General features: G+C 36.7%; 1 protein-coding gene across 4 annotated transcripts in view; it reads right to left on the bottom strand.

Annotated features, from left to right (window-relative positions):
* The window catches only part of CCSER1 (coiled-coil serine rich protein 1), a 1,227,777-nt gene that overhangs the window by 535,291 nt on the left and 670,069 nt on the right, over positions 1-22,417 (bottom strand). The window lies entirely within an intron of this gene.

The raw sequence follows: 22,417 nt of genomic DNA, 5'->3' as shown, positions 1-22,417 counted from the left end.
TAATAACATACAGGGCATACATTACGCTTTTGAAAGGCAACAGGGAGAAAACTTTAAGAGCCACTTCTGTTAAAGCTTCTAAAAAGGTTTATCTTTTTCCCTGATTGCTAAAGAGATTATTGGAAAAGGGATATCGACTTACAAGATGATAAGTTTGTTTTAAAGTCTATTGCTTTTTAGTTGAAAGTTTACAGATACAAAGAACTCACTGAAACCTATACTATGAATTCAGTTATTCAGTAGTGGGCTAAAAACAAAAATGAGTCAATACAAAAAATGAGTCTCTCTCTCTATATATGTATACTCATATATATATATATAAATGGATACAGGGGAAATAAAGTCTATTCTTCTCCCTACATTCATATTTAATATTCTATTATTATTTAAATACTAGTATATTCTGAAATAGTTCTAGAATAGATAATTTATGCAATGCTAGGCTAATAGTAATTAATGAATATTTATTTGTTTATTTATTTATTTATTCTCACCTGTGGATGTTTTTATTGATTTTAGAGAGAGAAGGGAGAGAGAGAGAAAAAAAAATTGATGTACTAGAGAAACATAGACAGCTTGCCCCCATCCCCCTACTCACCCTGACTGGGATTAAACCAAAACTTAAGGATGTGCCCAGATCAGGAATCAAATCTGAAACTTTTCATGTACAGGACGACACTCCAGCTGACTGGGCCACCCAGTCAGGGCACTAATGAATATTCACTGAATGAATATTGATAGTAACAGTACTTTTATTTCAACAAATCTAATTTTTTAAACTAAAAAAATCAAAAAGTCACTATTGCAAATGAGAATTACTTTCCTAAAACTCAAACTGGAAAAATATTGTTTCTTGACTTTCTAAGATATGCAACTTGATTTCCAATATTTTAATTTTCTAGTTTATATCGAAACTTTATCACTGACACACTAGAGTCATTTTTTTGTTTTGTAACTATGTAGTTGACCCTTCAACAACACGTGGGTTGAGAACATTAACCCCCATGAAATAAAAAGTCCACATGTAACTTAACTCCCCCAGAACTTAATTACTAATAGCACTTGGTGGACTGGAAGCCTCACAGATAACATTAACAGTTGGTTAACACATTTTGTATATCATATGCATTATATACTGTATTCCTACAATAAACTAAGCTAGAGTAAAGAAAATATTATTAAGAAAATCATGAGAATGATAATGTACACTTACAATATTTATTTTTAAAAATCTGTGTATAACTGAACCAGCACAGTTGAAGTGTTATTCAAGTGTCACCGGCAACAAAAAAAGTTAACTAGAGGAAAAAAATTATATGAGGATAACACATATGGATGACAATATGCAATTTCACTGAAGTTACACATGAAAATCCTTTGTGTAGAAAAATAATGTATAAAACAATATATTAGGAGAGAGATGTAAGGGAAATATTAGAATAGAAATACTTTAAATAATTTCTTTCTATAGGACTTAAATTTAGATATTTGTAGAAAATATTTAAAACTCAGGGCCACTATTAGATTTCTGCCTGTGTGAGCCTCAAGGATATTTCCAGGATCAGGTGTGTGTATGACCTCCCGGAGCCTGATGGGGGCAGACAGGAGCACATGCAGAAACCGTCCATAATTAAAATGTATTTCCTAGACACCGTGACTCAAACATTGATACGGGAGAGTGACAGGCCGAAGACTGAACTCTTCAGAGGTAACTGCAGAGAATAGGATAGGCTGCCTTGAGCTAAGCGAGACTCAGTTCTGAGACAGTTGTAAAGAAGGAAACGAGAGCAGCAATATCCAACCTTTTTCATATCACGGCACAGATAAACTCATTACTAATACTCTGTGTCACACCAAAAAATATATTATACCTTTTGCCGATCCGATAAAAGAAACAGTAGGCATAATTTGGTTCATTCACACCAGGTGGCTATTGTTGTGTTGGCTGTTGTCATTTTTTAACTTGACAGCCTAAGGGAAAAGTGTTCAGTGCCCCTGACTAAATAGAACTACATGTTTTAAAAATGTTTGAAGCACACCAGTTGGAAATCACTATTCTAGAGCAGGGTTTCTCAGCCTTGTCTCTGTGGACATGTTGGGCTGGATAATTATTTGCTGCGGGGAGCTGTCTTGTGCATTGTGGGATATTAAACAGCATCCCTAGGCCCTATCCACTAGATATCAGTAGCACCCCACAATGAGGAAACCAAAAATGTCCCCAGACATTGCCCAAAGTTCCCTGGGAGGTTGGGGAAGAGGGGTATTTAAATAATTAACATGCTTTATCTAAAGATGTTATTTTCAGCTCTCGTCTCTTATAGCTTGACTTAATATTTCTTGTCATACATTTACTTTGTTGCCTTTTAATAAATATTGTAATACTGAATCAACAAAAAGGAAATTCCTTTAATAATCTATGATTGATCTATGCCTTTAGAAAAGGTGACTTTACCACTGAATTTTCCTGCAATGTGATTTAAATTTTAGTTTTTCTAATTATACTTCCACAAATGGACAGAAGTTTTTAATCCCTATCCATTATAGAAAGTGAGAGAGAGAAAAAAAAAACAAGGAGTGAGTGTGTGAAAAACTTTCAGAGAATCCCTATTTAGAGAATCATCCTACTATGACTGAAAAAGTTAGCTCACGTATAACAATCAGAGCTCACATTTAACAATTACCTCAATATCTCATCCTTTGAAAAATCTAACTTTACTTGCAAGAGTGAAAACCAGAGTAAAGAATTTAAAAGCATTCAAAATAAAAATTATAATTATCCATGCTGAGAGTCTATAAATGTGTTTACCAGAAGCTAGACACCACATCCTGTTTTTCATGGCAGGGCACACCAAGAGTTAATAAAATATGGCTTTTGATAATATCTCTTCATTACTAGTTATAAAGTATATTTCTTAATTTTTATTGAGTGGGACTTCTAACAAAGCTTGTGAGACCTCTACAGAATGTCATCAGTAGACTTTATGAAAACTCACATAGAAGACTACTTTACCCACCATTTCAGCAGGCTTCTGTCTCATGAGGCATTTTATAAAAGGAAGAAAGATAACTGAAAACAACTCCCCTGCTTTTAAAAACATTCTCAGCTAAAAAAGGTTATGCCCTTCACAGCATTATTATTATTATTTTTTGGCACAAAGATTTCTCTTCTGGAGTTCCTTGACAAACTGTTTATTTTCTAAGTACTTTTTTTTTTCAAAATTAAGTGTTATTACCTTTTCTTGGATAAAAGTGCTAGACCAAAAGCTATGTGTTAATGGCACACTGTCATTTTCTTCTACACTTTGTTAACTTACTAAAGTAAACAAATCCAGAGGCACTGAGAGGTGAGACATTAGTTCATTAGCCATTGACATGAGGTGAAGGGTGCCATCGGGATCCGTGATGTCGATGTTCCTGAGAAATCATACTCAGGGACTTACTAGTAAAATGAAATTTATAAATTTATGCTGTAATCTCAACTTATCCTGAGTGAAGTTTCTAGTTTCATACTCCCTCTAACTCTGCTTATAAACCTGCCTATCCCGCATGTATAACATTCACTCAATAAACCATTATTCAAAGAAAGTGAGTGATAATGAGGTCTCACAGTTTTGTGTGATTAAAAAATGCTAACCATATCTGTGAAACTTGAAAATGTAACACATGCTTCCCTTAGAGTCTAGGGTGAAGAGAGCACCTGAGTAGCCCATCAGCTTTATTTCAGTTACATGCAGGAAGGAGACATGGAGATTCCCCAGTGCAGTCATATTTCTTTCAAGATTACCCCGGTGAGTCAGCTAAAAGTGGTTATGTCCATACCCTAGATAATCGGACTATACAGGTGACAACCTTGCTATTTTTAATTATCATGCGTGTTTGCTGGAAGGCCATAAATATGCTTCCTGGCTCTATAGTTCTATAAAAGTCTATATATAAAACAGAGATAAGTCTTGGCTGGTGTGGCTCAGTAGACTGAGCGCTGGCCTGTGAACTGAAAGGTCACCAGTTCGATTCCCAGTCTGGGCATATGTCTGGGTTCTGGGTTGCGGGACAGATCCCCAGCTGGGGGTGTGTGCAAGAGGCAACCGATCGATGTATCTCTCTCACACACTGGTGTTTTTTTTTTTTTTAAGTTAGTTTTACTTTTTATTTATTTTTTAAATCTTTATTGTATTTTTTTCCATTACCATTTACTCCTCTTATGCCCCCCTCCCCCCAGCAATCACCACACTGTTGTCCATATCCATGAGTCCTTTATCCTTTCTGCTCAATCCCTCCAACCCCTAACCCCTCCCATCACTAGCTGTCATCTGCTTTCCATCTGTGAGTCTGTTTTGCTTCTTCAATTTGTTCATTACATTCCACATATGAGAGAAATCATACGGTATTTGTCTTCATCTGACTGACTTATTTCACTGAGCATAATGCTCTCCAGGTCCATCCATACTGTTGCAAAGGGTAAAATTTTCTTCTTTTTTATGGTTGAATAGAATTCCATTGTGTAAATATCCCATAGTTATTTTATCCACTCATCTGTTGATATTCTCACTCTTTCTCCCTTACTTTCCTTCTAAAAATAAATAAGTAAAATCTTAAAAAAATAAAGAAAATAGAGACCAGTTCCACCATGCTGATGCAGATCCCGGCCTGCAGGATCTGTGTGTTGTGGCAGCAATGGACAAATTCACATGGACTACCAAGTCCTATGGAGGAAAAAGGACAGCACGGCCACTCTCTCAAGAGGAGAGCTGCGTGCTGACCCTTGCCTTGACAGGCTTTTATTGCTTTTCTGGGCACATTACAATGAGGATGGTACTCATTTACTATGCACAGGTTTGCTTTAGGTGGTTACCTTTTACAGAAAGCAAAGGAGAGGATGTCACTAATTACATCAAAAAGGAAGGATATTTTCAAATGTAAAGGGAAAAATAGTTGAACTGGTTACACTCATCCTTGGAAGGTTTAGCATAGATTTAGGAAGTTACTATAAAGATATGCAGTAAATGTTTGCTGCCTCAATTCAGGGTGAGGGAGTTTTAGCAAAAGCAAGTCTCAAAGTGGCCTAGGTACAATGTAGGCCTGACTCCCCACGGGACAACCTATCCATGGGTGTGGGTCCTGTGTGCCGGACCTCATTTTCCACTGGCCTTTCTGAGTGGGGGCTGGGCCCACGCCGCGCAGAATGGTCTCCCATACCATGCCTCTCTGGATCTGATGGCTAGAGCTGTGGTTTCCTTTTTGAAGAGTTTCTATATGTGATTAGTAGGTGATGATATTAAAATGCAGCAACATAATTCAGTTTTGTTCTATTTATTCAGGTCTTTACCAGCAGGTGTAGTTGGTAATAAAAATACACTTCAGTCTTTATCAAGTTTAGTCTCCAAGAAAAAAATTAAATTTATAAGACACCAGTGCGATAGTTCAGAAATGCAAAGACAATATGACAAAATGAAATATTCTCTAAGGCATTAATCCTTAATATGATACGACAATCAAAATGTTTCTAAGATTGTCTTTTATCTATTTCACTTTACTTTCTCTTTTAGTAAAATGCAGTTTTAATTGGGGTTCTAGCAAATTGTCTGGATAAAGAGTTGATATTAAATAAGTGTGGTTCTTTCCACACATCGCTATCCCCATCTGCCTTGAAATGAAAATAAGTTATCACTGCTTATTTGCTCTTTTGCATCTCTCCTAACACTCAGCCTGGTGGAGAGGGGTGGTGTGATGTGACAGGCTCGGTTTCTGTTGTCAGACTAACACAGAAGACTGTGACATCAGACTGGTTGTTCATCCTCTATAAACCTCCAGTTTTCATCTACAGAGTACGGATAATAACAGCGCCTGCGACTTACAATTGCCATGGATGCCAAATGAGAGGAAGACACCACAAAATGAGAACTGCAATAGTTTTTTCACTGCACACACCCAGCACCTACATGAGTAGCTGCCATATAACAGATACCACTCCATTCATATTTTGTCAAATGAATAAATGTATGAATGATACAGCATTTACTTTACTGCATTGGGAAAATTTACTTTCCTGAATATATTACCCGAGAACAAAACACAACTACTGATAGACAATTAATTATCAACTGAGTACATTATTGGTACAATAGGGCTTCCCCCGGCCCCGTGTGGTGACAATTGAAACCATACTCTTCCCTTTTTCTAGTTACCAAACTGTGTTAATTTTTTAGTAGTTACAATGTTTTACTAGTTTGAGCAGATGACGTTCTTTCAAGTTAAACATCTACTTGTTCATGTGTTTTTGTTATCCAGTAGTAGTTTATGATTTCTTTAAACTTATTACATTTTAAGTCATTCTTAAATATTTGATGAAACTGAATTCCTATGTAGCATGGTTGCTCATATAAAAACATCAAATATGCCTTTTTCACTCAGAAATTAATAAAGGAAAACAAAGTAATCAGAGCATGTGGAAAAGCAATGAGTGTGCCCGTGTCTGATACTCAGAAGTACTTAATATGTTAGCACCTCTTCTCCTTCTCTATAGAAATCCACAACATAATCCTAGAAGCCAATAAGATCATAGAGTTTCTCAAATATGCTAAAATGCATTGGTTCCTTTTTCAGGGTAATTTTTAATGATATTCTATTACAGTTATCCCAGTTTTCTCCCCTTTGCCCTCCTCTGCCCGCTCCCACAGTCAATTCCCACACTGTTGTCCATGTCCATGGGTCCTTCATACAGATTCGTTGTCTAGTCCCTTCCCCTTCTTTCCACCATTAGCCCCTCCCTCCATCCCCTCTGGCCACTGTCAGTCTGTTCCATGTTTCCATGTCTCTGGTTCTGTTTTGCTCATTTATTTTGTTCATTAGATTCCTCTTATAAGTAAGATCATATGGTATTTATCTTTCATCACCTGGCTTATTTCACTTAGCCTAATGCTCTCCAGTTCCATCCATGCTGTCACAAGGGGTAGGAGTTTCTTCTCTCTTCTACTGAATAGTATTCCATTGTGTAATTGTACCAGAGTTTTTTTATTCATTCATCTACTTATAGGCACTTAAAAATGTATTGTTTCTGAAATTAGTGCCTTTCACATCATTCATTTTGATTATGATAAGTATAATGATATTAAAAAGCAGTGTGATTATATCTGTGAGTCTGGTAGTCTCTACTCATCCATGGTGGTTGGTACCCAGTTTTATATGGCATTATGCCCCAGGACCTAATACATTCTAATTAGTAAATATTTCCTTAATAATTGAACAAAATAATGTGAATCCATGCAAATCATGATTTCCTAGTAAAGTTGGGTTGACAAATAAAACTTACACTCTGTCTAATATTCTGAATATTTCACCTATTTCTATTTTCTACTAAAATTAAATATAAAATGAAAACCTAACTTGAGAATTCCCTAAGCAGATAAAATCATTTAAGCCTTATAAGTAAAATTAAGTCAATCTCAATTACTAAACACAGGCAAAACTTAGGTTATTTCTTGTAAACGCCTCTGGCAACCATAAAAATGGTATGACACAGTCACTTGTACTATTCCCCTGCCACCTGGGAGTCCCCATTGTACTAACCAGTCACCGCAGAGGGTGAGTGACGTCTGCATTCCCACTTTACATCATCCTGTAACTTCACACCCCTGAGCATCATATCAGTTTTTGAATTTGAAAGCTCCCAGTTCACAAATTACTTCTATGTACGATGAACACTTTCTAAATACTATTTACTGATTTGGTGATTTTAATTTTGTTATCTCTGGATTTTTGATACTTCTAATACATAAAAATTACTGAGTAATGTCAGAATCTATATTTTAAAATTTAGAAAATTAATTATTGATATGTAATGGGAATTAACATATTTTTATAATTTGTACTTTTAAAACTCTATTGATAAAATTTAAAATTGTGACAGTAAAATATAGGCTGATATTATTTCTGGTATTTACAAATTTTCTTTTCATACTGAATGACATAAATATAAAAGGTATAAAGTGACTACAATATTGAGAACACTATATATACCCTTGTAACATTTTGATTAATGGTCTCTTCCAACTTACATAGTTATTTTCTATATTCTAAAAATGAATATGGAAAAGATCAGTCTAAAGAAATATGAACTCTAATTGTGTATGTGGGTAATTTACATATGTGAGTAAACACACATATATAATTATATTTAGAGTGAAGTAAATCGTATTAATAGCTTTGGTAATGCTTACTACTACAATAACATAATGAGTTTTTAGCTATTTATTTTACTTACAATGACAATAGTTTGAATAAAGAGTATAGTAAGAATCAGCAAATTAATTATGGGTTGGAAGTAAATAGCACCAAAAATTTCATATAACATTCAAAAGTGGAAAAAAAACAAGCAGAAAAATGCACCTCAAATTACTTACAAACTAAAATATTAATAGACAAGTTTCTCACTAAATAGAAATATAAATTGCTATATTGTGGGAATTGAAGATGCTTATACTTTTATATCACAAAGGTTGAAAATATAATATATGATTTAAGAGATAACATAAGAAGGCTTTAACATTAAATTAGAGGGAAGAAAAACTTAACATGAAACCTCTTTGCTGATGCAAATTATCTATTGCTGGATAAAGCATAGCACATCATTTTGGAATAAGAAAGCCATTTTTGTTCACATTTAAAATATTATACCTGTCACTTAAAAGCTCTAGAGATATTTATAGATGAAAAAATGTGCTTGTAAGAAAGTAAATGACTACAAATGTTAGAAAAATACTGTCCACCTGAATTATTCTGACAAGCAGCATAATGATATTTAGGAGGAAAAAAAGAAAACTAAACATAAGTAACCCTGAAAAAAATGCCTCTATTATAGGTACAGATATGATTATTTTAAAATAGTTAAAACAAGCTTGAATAGGATTTAGTAACATAGCAAATTCCAGGATAATCAGTTGATAGTCTGTTGATTGTAAGTAGAAATGTTTCTAATAAAAATACAAATATTTGAAAAATCTAGTGGATTGACTGAAACGTATCTGGAGAATATGGAGTAAGTAATACATTTGTCACATATCAAAAACGGAGAGAAGCACGATGTACACATGCCATTTTAAGGAGGGGGTTTACACTTACAGGTTTATAAAGTTTGAATTGCACCTCCTCCCACAACCCCATCAAAATTACAACTAAATTGTGGAATAACCATCATTGAGAACTACCTGAAGACTAGTGGGACAGAAATGCTGTATCTAAGGCAATACTGCAGAAGCCATGTAGGGACTGGTAGGAGTGGCGGAGACACAGAACAGGCAGTCTCTCACCCATGGTGTGGCGACTAAGAACGGGAAAAGATAGCTCCACTGTAGAGCTCCCCCTGAGGGGTGAGAGGCCCCAGCTCTGCACGAGGCACCCCAGCTTGGGGCACCACTGCTGAAAAGAGGAGTCCCCATAAGTCCTGGCTGTGAAAACCAGTGGGGATTGCATCCGAGAGAGATGGCGGGCTGCTGGAGACCTAGGTGCTCCTCTTAAGGGGGCTGCACACAGACACATTCACTAACAAACTCCCTCGCTCTGAAATCCAGTGCAGGGAAGCAGCTCAGAAAGCATCAGAAATTTATGGGGAGGAACTAAATTGACTACCACCAGGGTGAGTGCTGGAAGGGGGCTGGCGGTCAGGCAGCTTTGTCCAGGGACAAAAGTCCAGGGCAGGCACTACTGTTCCTTTGTTGAGAGCACCTCCTACCCAGCTGGCAGAGTGCCAAATCTGTGCCCTGCATTAACTGGGCTAACGCCATTCACCCCACCCTGGTGACTCCCGGAGACCTCACTTACACACCCTGCCCAAGCCTCTTCCAGCACCTCCTTCACACAAGTGACCTGCCTGGGCTAGTGCTACAGAACTTTTCAAAATCTCTCAAACATTCACAAACCCCAAACAGGCAGTGGCTGGCCTCAGCCTGTGCTACAGCTCCTGCTGCGTGGCCCCAAGCCCAGCACAAGTGGTGTCAAGCCACAACTTGCATTGCAACACCCACCAGGTGGCCCCAAGCCTGGCATAAGCTGCGTCCAGTCTTGGCATGGATGCAGCTTCCTGGCACAAGTGGTGGCAGGCCTCACTTCACATAACAGTGCCCACTGAAATGCCCCAGGAACAGCGCTATCGGCAGCCAGCGTCAGCTTGCAGGACGGCCACTCACAAACTCCTGTAAGCCCAGCACAATAAGGAACCGGCCACACATCACTTTGTAGCTTCTGTCAAGAGGCCCTGAGCCCACCACAAGAGGCAACTAACCTTGGCCTGCACCAGAGCTCAGAGGCTATAGAATCAACATGCCCAGTGACTGTCTTCAGACCACAGCGGAGCAGTACTCAACCAGCTCCACAAATGACACGCGCAGGGAGGATGCACCACCACCAGAGCCCCAATAAAGTGACTCCCACTCCAGGTGGTCAGCCCCCAGGCAACAACACCGGACTTAGGGCAGGTTCTCACAGCCAGTCAGCCTGAGAGTCAGCTCTATGAACTGACATGCCAGGAGAAACTACGGGCACTCCTGAAGCACCCAGCTCAGTGACCAGGAGGCCTGTGCCACTGGGCCTCACAGGACACCCACATAGGCCACTCTGCAAAGACTGTGAGATGAAGCAGATCTACCTAAAACATACTGGCTATGTTCAATATATTGGTTATGTGGATACTCAAAAGACTTAGGGGAAAAATAAATATACTCAGTGAGAACTCAACAGAAAGGCAGAAGACATAAACAAGAACCAGTCGGAAATAAAGAATACAATAACTGAAAGAATACATTAGACAGAATCAACAGTAATTAGATAAAATAGAGGATCAAATCAGTGATCTGAAAGACAAGGTAGTAGAAAACACTCAATCAAAACAGCAAAAAGAAAAAAATAATAATGAGAATAGATGCCCTGGCTGGTTAGGCTTAGTGGATTGAGTGCTAGCCTATGAACTGAAAGGTCGCCGGTTCAATTCCCAGTCAGGGCACATGCCTGAGTGGCAGGCCAGATCCCCAGTTGGAGGTATGTGAGTGAGGCAACAGATCAATGTTTCTCTCCCTCTCATTCTTCCTCCCTTCCCCTCACTCTAAAAATGCATCAATGAAACATTTAAGGGAAAAAACCAAGAATAGCCCTGGCTGGTGTGGCTCAGTGGATTGAGTGCCAGCCTGCAAACCGAAAGGCTCTGGTTTGACTCCCAGTCAGGGCACATGTCTGGGTTGCAGGCTAGTTGCTTAGATGGGGCTATGTGAGAGAGGCAACAGATAGATGTATCTCTTTCATCTTGATGTTTCTCTCCCTCTCTTTCTTCTTCCTTTCCCCTTTCTCTAAAAATAAATAAAACCTTTTGAAAAATTAGAATAGTTTATTGTCCTCTGGAACAACAAGTGTACCAACATTTACATCAGAGGGGTACCAGAAGGAGAAGAGAGCAAGGGATTGAAAAACAATTTAAAGAGATACTGATGGAAAACTTGCCAAATCGGGTGAAGGAAATAGACTTCCAGGAAGTCCAGGAAGCTCAGAGCGTCCCAAAGAAGTTGGGTCCAAAGAGGAACACACCAAGGCACAAATTACCCAAGATTAAAGACAAAGAGAGAATCTTAAAATCAGCAAGAGAAAGGCAAAGAGTTACCTATGAAGGAGTGCCCATTAGACTACCAGCTGATTTCTCAAAAGAAACCTTGTAGGCAAGAAGGGGCTGGAAAGAAATAGTCCAAGTCATGAAAGGCAAGGACCTACATCCAAGATTACTCTATTCAACAAAGCTTTCATTTAGAATAGAAGGATGGATAAAGTGCTTTCCAGATAAGGTCAAGTTAAAGGAGTTCATTATCACCAAGCCCTTATTATATGAAATGTTAAAGGGACTTATCTAAGAAAAAGAAGATCAAAACTATGAACAGTAAAATGACAACAAACTCACAACCATCAACAAATGAACCTAAAAAAATAAAAGAATGAAAAACAATGAAAACAAAAACTAAACAAACAAGTAGAAAATGAACAGAATCACAGAAATGGGCATCACACGGAGGGTTTTTAGTGGGGAGGGGAAGGGGAGGAATGGGGGAAAAGGTACAGGGAAGAAGAAGCATAATTGTTAGGCATTAAATGGACAGAGAGGGATCAAAAATAGTATACGAAACAGAGGATTCAAAGAACTTATATGTACAACACATGGATATGAACTAAGAGAGGGGAATGCTAGAAGGTTGGGGGAGCAGGGCAGAGGGTGGGATAAAGGGGTAAAATTTGGGAAAACTGTAATAGCATAATCAATACAAAATACTTAAAAAGACAAAAACAAAATATATAATGTGGCTGAATGGATTTAAAGAACAGGATCACACATATGCTGCCTACAAGAGACCCAGTTCAGATTGAAAGACACACACAGACTGAAAGTAAAGGAGTGGAAAGGAGATACTTCATGCAAATTTTTACAAAAGCTGGGATATCAATACATATATGAGATAGACTTCAAAACAAAGGTTACGTAGCAAGTGACAAAGAATACCATATCAAAATGTTAAAGGGGAGAATACAACTATTGTAAACATTTACACAGCCAGTATAGGAGCATCTGAGTACAGAAAGCTAATATTGATAGACACAAAGGGAGAAATTGTCAGTAAGACCGTGAGAGCAGGGGAGACGTGAAAACATCACTGACATCAATGAACAGTTCATCTAGACAGAAAATAAGAAAACATTGGCTTTAAATGATACATTAGGCAATATGGAATTAATTGATATTTTTAGAATATTTTACCCCCAAACACAATATTGATTCCTTTCAAGTGCACATTTTCCAGGACAGGCCACATGTTAAGTCACAAAACAATTTCAATAAGTTTAAGACTGAAATTACATCAAGTATCTTCTCTGATCACAATAGTATGAAACTAGAAATCAATTACAAGAAGAAAACTGAAAAATGCAAAGCAGAGGGAGGCTAAATAACATTCCACTAAATAATGAATAGATTAATGATATCAAAGAAGAAATAAAAAGGTACCTGAGACAAATGAAAATGAAAACACAGTGGATCTGAGATGTAGCAAAATCAGTCCTGAAAGGGAAACTCATAGCAGTACATGCCAACTCCAGGAAATAAGAATAATCTCAAATAAACAATCTAACCTTATACCTAAAGGAATTATAGAAAGAACAAACAAAGCCCATGTGTAGAAGGAAGAAAATAATAAAATTCACATAAACAATAGAGTACAAATAAAAAATGGAGTCTAATAAAACAATACAAGAGACCAATGAAACCAATAGCTGCTAGTTCCTTGAAAAGATGAACAAAACTGATGAACTTTTAACCAGATTCATCAAGGAAAAAAGGGAGAAGGCCCAAATAAATAAAATAAGAAATGAAAGAGGACAACCGACTGCAGACATCACAAAATACAAAGGACTATAAGAAAATATGACAATGAACATGACAATGAACAATGAAAAATGACAACGAACAGTATAACCTGGAAGAAATGGATGAATTCCTAGGAACATACAATTTTACAAGACTGAATCAAGTAGAAAGAGAAAACAGACACATAACAACTAATTAAATAAAAAACCTCCCCACAGGCAACAACCCTGGTCCAGATGGCTTCACAGGTGAATTTTACAAAACATTCAAAGAAGAATTAATACCTATCCTTCTCACACTATCTAAAAAAAAAAAACAAAAAACAGGAACGAAGGCTCCCAAGTTCATTTTATGAGGCCAGCATTACCCTGATACCAAAACCAGGCAAAGACATTAGACAAAGAAAATTATAGGCGAATATCCCTGATGAATAGAGTTGTAAAACCTTCAAAATATTACCAAACTAAATTCACCAATGCATTTAAACAATTATTACCATTATGTAGTGGAATTTATTCCTGGGATGTGAAGTCGGTTCAATTCTGTAAAACAATTTACATGATATACCAAATAAACAAAATGACAGATAAAAATAATATGATCATATCAATAGATTCAGAAAAAGCTTTTGACAAAACCTGATATCCATTTAAAAAAAAACAAACAAAGAAACAAACAAACAAACAAAACCTCTTGGCAAAGTGGGGATACAGGGAACATATCTCAACATAATAAAGGCTATTTATTAGCCTATGTGACAAACCCACAACTAATATCATACTCAACCATAAAAAGCTAAAATAATTTTCTTTAAGATTGGGAACAAGAAAAGGATGTCCACTTTCATCACTTTTATTCAACATATTATTGGAAGTCCTAGCCACAGTAATCAGACAAGAAAAAGAAATAAAGGACATCAAAAAAGAAAAGAGATAAGTAAAATTGTCATTATTTGTGGATGATATAAAACTATATATAGATATCCTAAAGATTCCAAAAATATATTAGAGCTGATTAATTAATTCAGTGAAGTAGCAAGGTAGAAAACTAATAATTACAAATTGGTTGTATTTTTATACACCAATATTGAACTATCAGTAAGACTTTAAAATTAAGAAAACAATCCCAAAACCAGACGACTTTCTTATACCATATACAAGAATACATTAAAAATGAATTAAATAGTTAAATGTAAGATCTGAAACCATAAAACCCCTTGAAAAAATATAGGTGGAAAACTCTTTGACATAACTCAGCAATATTTTCTGGATGTGTCTCTGAGAACAAGGGTAACAAAAGAACAATAAACCAATAGGACAACATCAAACTAAGAAGTGTACAGCAAAGGAACCACCACAAAAAGAAACAGTGTACTGAATGGTAGAAGATATTCACCAGTGGTGTGTCCAGTATGTGTTAATGTCCAAAATATATAAAGAACCATACAACTCAATAAAACAAACAAACAAACAAAAAATGTTGATTAAAAAATGGGCAGATGACCCAAATAGACATTTCTCCAAAGAGGACATATAGATGGCCAAAAGATATATGAAAACATGTTCAAGACCGCTAATCATCAGGGAAATGCAAATTGAAACTACAACAAGATATCACTTCACACCTGTGAGCATGGTTATCATCAGTAAATCAATGAACAATTGCTGGTGAGGATAGGGAGAAAAGGGAACTTTCAGGCACTGTTGATGGTGTTTAAATTGGTGCAGCCACTGTGGAAAACAGTACAGAGATTCCTCAAAAAGTTAAAAACAGAACTCAGCAATTCTACTTTTGGGTATTTATATGAAAAATCCAAAACCCTAATTCCAAAAGATATACGCACCTATGTGTTCTTTGCAGCATTACTCACAATAGCCACTATATGGAGGCAACATCCACTGATAGATAAATTGAAGAAGGTAATGTGGTACATATATATAACAATATTACTCAGCCATAACAAAAATTAAATCTTGCCATTTGTGACAATATAGATATACCTGAGTGTATTATGCTAAGTAAAACAAGTCAGACAGAAAAAGGACAAAATACCACATGATTTCACTTACATGTGGAATCGAAGAAACAAAGCAAGCAAAGAAAAAAAGAAACAAACTCATAAATGCAGAGAATAGAGTGATGATTATGAGATGGGAGGGGGATTAGGGGATGAGTGAAAAGGTGAAGGAATTAAGAAGTGCAAATTGCCAGTTATAAAAACAGAGCTAGGGATGTACAGTACAGCACAGGGAATTTAGTCAGTAACACTGTAATGACCATGCATGGTGTCGGATGAGTAGACTTATCAGGGTAATCACTTCATAAGATAAATGTCTAATAATTATTACATACTCCTGAAACTAATATGTATTATATGTCAACTGTAATTAAAATATTAAAAAGATAAAAATAAATTAATTAAACAAAATAAATCCTGGCTCTGCCATGTACCAGTTGTTTGAATTTGAGCAATCTGCCCATGTAATTTATGAGGACTGAAGTAGAACACACCTCCAAAGCACTTGGAATAGTATCTGGGATGGAGCAAGTGACTGATAATTTTCTTTTTAAAATTATTTTATTGTTGTTCAATTACAGTTGTCTGAATTTCCCCTCCACCAATCCTCCCCACCTCAACCAAACCCACCTCCCTCCCTTGCTTCCACCCTTTCCCTTGGTTTTGTAAGTGTGTCCTTTGTAATAGTTCCTGAAAACCCTTCCCCCCATTGTCCCCTCCCCACTCCCCTCTGGCTATTGTTCGATTGTTCTTAATTTCAATGTCTCTGGTTATATTTTGTTTGCTTTTTTCTTTTGCTGATTATGTTCCAGTTAAAGGTATGATCATATGGTATTTGTCTTTCACCACCTGGCTTATTTCACTTATCATAATGCTTTCCAGTTCCATCCATGCTGTTGCAAAGGGTATAAGCTCCTTCTTTCTCTCTGCTGTGTAGTATTCCATTGTGTAAATTTACCATAGTTTTTTGATCCACTCTTTTACTGATGGGCACTTAGGTTGCTCCAGCACTTGGCTATTGTAAATTGTGCTGCTATGAACATTGGGGTGCATAAATTCTTTTGGATTGGTGTTTCAGGGATCTTAGGATATAATCCCAGCAGTGGAATTGCTGGATCAAAAAGCAGTTCCATTTTTTGTTGTCTGAGGAAATTCCACACTGTTTTCTAGAATGTCTCTACCAGTCTGCAATCCCACCAACAGTTTTCTCCACATCCTCTCCAACACTTGTTTGTTGATTTGTTTATGATGGTCATTCTGACATGTGTGAAGTGGTATCTCATTGTGGTTTTAATTTGCATCTCTCTGATGGCTAGTGATGCTGAGCATCTTTTCATGTCTTGGGCCCTCTGTAAGTCCTCCTTGGAGAAGTGTCTATTCAAGTCTTTTGCCCATTTTTTAATTGGGTTTTTTTGTTTTCCTGTAGTAGAGTTGTTTGAGTTCTTTATATATTTTGGAGATCAGGCCCTTGTCCAAGGGATCATTGGCAAATATGTTTTCCCATGTAGTTTCTTTTTTTTGCATTTTAATGCTGTTTTCTTTAGCCAAGCAGATGCTTTTTAATTTGATGAGGTCCCATTTGTTTATTCTTTCCTTTATGTCCTTTGCTTTAGGGGACATATTAATGAACATGTTGCTGCGTGGAATGTCTGAGATTTTCCTGCCTATGTTTTCCTCGAGGACTTTTATGGTGTTACGACTTATATTTAAGTCTTTTATCCACCTTGAATTTATTTTTCTGCATGGTGTAAGTTGGTGATCGAGTTTCATTTTTTTGTACGTAGCTGTCCACATCTCCCAACACCATTTGATGAAGAGGCTATTTTTACTCCATTTTACAGTTCTTCCCCCTTTGTCAAATATTAATTGATCATAGATACTTGGGTTTATTTCTGGGCTCTGTGCTCTGTTCCATTGGTTTATGTGTCTGTTCTTATGTCAGTACCAGGCTGTTTTGATTACAGTGGTCTTGTAATACAGTTTGATATCAGGTATTGTGATCCCTCCTGCTTTGTTCTTCTTTCTCAAAATTGCTGCAGCTATTCGGGGTCACTTGTGGTTCCATATAAATTTCTGAAATGTTTGTTCTATATCTGTGAAATATGTCATGGGTACTTTACTAGGGATTTCATTGCATCTATAAATTGCTTTGGGTAGTATAGCCATTTTGATGATGTTAATTCTTCCAATCCATGAGCATGGTACATGCTTCCATTTGTTTGTGTCTTCCTTAATTTCTTTCTTCAGTGTTCTATAGTTTTTGGAGTACAGGTCTTTTACCTCCTTAGTTAGGTTTATTCCTAGGTACTTTATTTTTCTTGTTGCTATATCAAATGGGTTTTTTTCCTGATTTCTGTTTCTGATATTTTATTGTTGGTGTACAAAAATGCCTTTGATTTCTGAATATTGACTTTGTATCCCACTGCTTTACCAAATTCGCTTATTAGGTCAAGTTGTTTTGGGGTGGTATCTATAGGATTTTCTGTGTACACTATCATGTCATCTGCAAACAATTTTACTTGTAGACAGTTTTACTTCCTCCTTTACAATTTGGATGCCTTTTATTTCTTTTTCTTGTCTGATTGCTGTGGCTAGGAATTCCAATACTATGTTGAATAGGCGTGGTGAAAGCGGGCATCCTTGTCTTGTTCCTGATCTTGGTGGGAAAGCTCTAAGTTTTTGTCCATTGAGTATGATGTATGATATATGGCTGTAGGTCTCCCATATATGGTCTTTATTATGTTGAGGTATATTCCCTCTATTCCCACTTTGCTGAGTGTTTTTATCATAATGGGTGCTGTACCTTAGCAAATTCTTTTTCCGCATCTATTGATATGATTATATGATTCTTGCCTTTCATTTTGTTTATGTGATATATTACATTTATTGATTTATGAATATTGTACCATCCTTGCATCCCTGGGATATATCCCACTTGACCATGGTGTATAATCTTTTTAATGTATTGCTGGATGTGGTGTATTTTGTTTAGGATTTTAGCTTCTCTGTTCATCAGCAATATTTGCTTGACATTTTCTTTCTTTGTTATGTCTTTATTTGGTTTTGGGATTAGGACGATGATGGCTTCATAAAAAAAGTTTGGGAATCTTCCATATTCTTGATTTTTTTTTTGGAATAATCTGTAAAGGATGATGTGTAAAGTCCTTCCTTAAATGCTTTGTAAAATTCTTCTTTGAAACTGTCTGGTTCACGGCTTTTGTGTGTCAGAAGCTTTTTGATTACTGCTTCAATTTCATCAGCTGTTATTGGTCTGTTCAGGCTTTCTACTTCTTCATTCAGATTAATTTATTCTTGTCTGGTTGAAGACAAGACAGAATAATTCTTTCTGGAAGATTAATTTTTCTAGAAATTTGTCCATTTCACCTAGGTTTTCAAATTTATTGACATATAGTTCTTTGTAGTAATTTCTTACACTCCTTTGTATTTCTGTGGTATCAGTTGTAATCTCTTCTCTTTTGTTTCTGATTGTGCTTATTTGGGTCCTCTCTCTTTTTTTCCTGATGAGCCTGCTTAAGGGCTTGTCGATTTTATTTATCTTTTCAAAGAACCACCTCCTGGATTTATTGATCCTTAGAATTGTGCTTTCAGTCTCTATGTCTTTGAATTCCGCTCTGATCTTGGTTACTTCCTTCCTTCTACTTGCTCTGGGCTGTCTTTGTTGTTGTTCCTCAAGTCTTGTAGGTATACGGTCAGGTTGTTTATTTGAAATGTTTCTATCTTTTTTAGGTAGGTCTGTATTGCTATGAACTTCCCTACCAGGACTGCCTTTATGGTGTCCCATAGCTTTTGGATTTTTGTGAGTTCATTTTCATTTGTTTCCAGAAACTTTTTGATTTCTTCCTGAATCTCATTCTTGACCCATTCATTGTTTAATAGCATGCTATTCAATCTCCATATTTTTTAGTGTTTTGGGTTTTTTTTCCCTTGAGGTTGGTTTCTAGTTTCATTCCCTTGTGGTCAGAGAAAATGCTTGATATGATTTCAATTTTCTTGAACTTGTTGAGGCTTGTTTTGTGTCCTATCATGTGGCCTATCTTTGAAAATGTTCCATGTGCATTTGAAAAGAATGTGTATTTTGCTCCTTTGGGATGAAAAGCTCTCTATATATCAGTTAAGTCCATTTCATCTAGGGCATTGTTCGATGCCACAATATTTTTGTTGATATTTTGTTTGTAAGATCTGTTCATTTTTGACAGTGGGGTGTTAAAATCCCCTACTATAATTGTGTTGCTGTCAATACCTTTCTTGAAGTCCTCCAAGGTTTTCCTTATGTATTTGGGTGCTCCTGTGTTGGGTGCATATATATTTACAATGTTTATGTCTTATTGGTGGATTCTTCCCTTGAGTATTATGAAGTGATCTTCGGGGTCTCTTTTTATAGCTCTCTTTCTGAAGTCTATTTTGTCTGATATGAGTATTGCTACTCTGGCTTTTTTTTTTCCTGTCCATTTGTTTGGAAAATTTGTTTCCAGCCCTTCACTTTCAGTCTGGATAGGTCTTTTGTTCTGAGGTGGGTCTCTTGTAGGCGGCATATGTGTGGGTCATGTTCTCTTATCCATTCAGCTATTCTATGTCTTTTGATTAGGGTATTTAATCCATTCACATTTAAGGTTATTATTGATAGGTACTTATTCATTGCCATTTGCCATTTTTTCATGCCTGTGTTCCTCTCTCTCTCACTGTTTTTCTTCCTGTTCTTAAAGAAGACCCTTCAGCATCTCTTGCAGAGCTGGTTTGGAGGAGGTATGTTCTTTGAGGCTTCTTTTGTCCAGGAAGCTCTTTATGGCCTCCCACTTTAATTGAGAGCCTTGCTGGATAAAGTAGTCTTAGTTGCAGGCCTCTGGTTTTCATTACTTGGAATATTTCTTGCCATTCTCTTCTGGCTTGGAGCATTTCCATTGAGAAGTCAGCTGCTAGTCATATTGGGGCTCCCTTGTATGTTACTTCCTGTTTTTCCCTTGCTGCCTTTAAGATTCTCTCTTTGTCTTGGAATTTTGCCATTTTAATTATAATGTGTCTTGAAGTGGGTTCCTCTTTGGGTTCCTCTTGATTGGGACTCTCTGTGCTTCCCACATTTGTGTAACTTTTTCTCTCATAAAATTAGGGAAGTTTTCCATCATTACTTTTTCAAGCAGGTTTTCTGTCCCTTGCTCTTCTCCTTCTCCTTCTGGTGTCCCTATTATATGAATATTATTACGTTTCTTGTTGTCCTGCATTTCCCTTAACCCCTCTTCATTTTTTCTGAGCCTCTTTTCCTTTTCTTGCTCTTTCTGGGTGTTTTTTTCTACCCCGTCCTCCTGTTCAATGATCTGATCCTCTGCTTCATTGAGTCTGCTTTGAGTCTTCTACTGTGTTTTTCAGTTCAGAAATTGTATTCTTCATTTCCTCTTGGCCCTTGTTGATAGTTTCTATTTCCTTTTTCATGTTGATACAATTTTCAGTGAGTTCATTGTAGTTTCCCTGTAGTTTTTGGTAATTCTCTGCAAGCTCATTGAGCTTCCTTATAACCATTGCTTTGAACTCAGTATCTGATAATTGACTTGCCTCTATTTCATTTAGCATTCTGAGAGTTTCTCCTTTCCTTTCATTTAGGGATTGTTTCTTTGTCTTCCCATTGTTTGTGAGACTCTTCTTGTTAGCCTCTGCTTCTGAAATTGATCTGTTCTGACTCCCGGAGTTTATGGAGTGAACTTCTATGGTAGAATACCTGTAAGATTCAGTGGTGCAGTCTCCTTGATCTCCTGAGCTCGCTGGTCTTGGGTTGTCATTTATGTTGGCTCTCTGTATGTCTTTGGGTTTTGATTGTTGTTGGGTCTTTCTTTGGTGGGTCCTTCCCTCCAGCTGGTTAACTGAGGATAATTCCATCCACCACATCTTATATTCTGTTGTACATGTGTGGACAGGTTGTGCTGAGGCTGGTTCTTCTGTGTGTATGAGATTTTGAGGCTTCTCTCTTGCTCTTGTTCAGTTGTTTGTTCTGGGTAATTTCTCTACCATTTAGTTATATTTCCATATCAGTCCTGGGTTGAGGTTAGTGTGGCTTCTACTCTCTCCTTCACCTTCTTCTGTTGTTATCTGTTGGTGGTTCCTTTGTTGGTGGGTTTCCTCTTCCAGCAGGTATAATGGTTTTTGCAGCTTCCACCTACTCTCAGCTGGTTATTAAGCCACTCTCTCAATTCCAAATGACTAAATTTTATTTCCATTATTAAAAAAACTGAATCAGGTTTTTGTGAATATCTTCAATGGAATTAAAGGATTTTTATGTCAGAATATTTACCAAATAATGATTTTTCATATTTAATTAAAACCAGATTAATTTAGAGACAAAAAAGATACAATTGTACCTATGGTGCCATTTGCCATTTTTTGCGGTTTTACCACTTCTGGGCATGTAGTTGGTTAGTTACTCCCTGACCCCTTGGCATTTGTTAGCTGTGACCATTTGACTGATTGACTTTCTCTGGCCAGTGAAATAGGAGTAGAAGTGTGATGTGTCGCTTCTGGGTAAAAAATGTAAGACCCAATGTATTTGCAGTCTGTCACTCTCTCTCTGCCTGGAGAAGCCCGGGAATGTGTTAGGGATGGGGTGGGGAATATGAAACTTGGTTTCTTCTTCACATGAACAATCGAAGAGAATAAATAGTTCTGTGAGTTAGGGGATTGATGTGAGGAAATATACTGAGGCTGGAGGGTAGATGTAACAATCTGTAAGTGGAACAGCAGAAAACTAGGTAAATTGGGCTGCCAACAGTAGATTTAGTTTTTCTTGTATATGTTCTATGGAATTTTTCTGCTGTATATCTGATACATAAGCAAGTAGAACAAAATGAAATATAAAGTAACAGATTCTTTAACATAAATATACCTACATCCAAAATATCTTAAGACCAGGCATTTTATATTCAATAAAATATACACTTATGCATATAATTGAAATAAGAAAACATAAAAATAGAATATATTCTATTTCAACTAGCCAAATGGAGTAAATT

The sequence above is a fragment of the Desmodus rotundus genome, chromosome 4 (genome assembly GCF_022682495.2).
Source record: "Desmodus rotundus isolate HL8 chromosome 4, HLdesRot8A.1, whole genome shotgun sequence".
NCBI classification, from domain to species: Eukaryota; Metazoa; Chordata; class Mammalia; order Chiroptera; family Phyllostomidae; genus Desmodus; species Desmodus rotundus.
The sequence above is the reverse complement of the archived record's forward strand: the minus strand, read 5'-3'. Positions and strand labels throughout refer to the sequence as shown.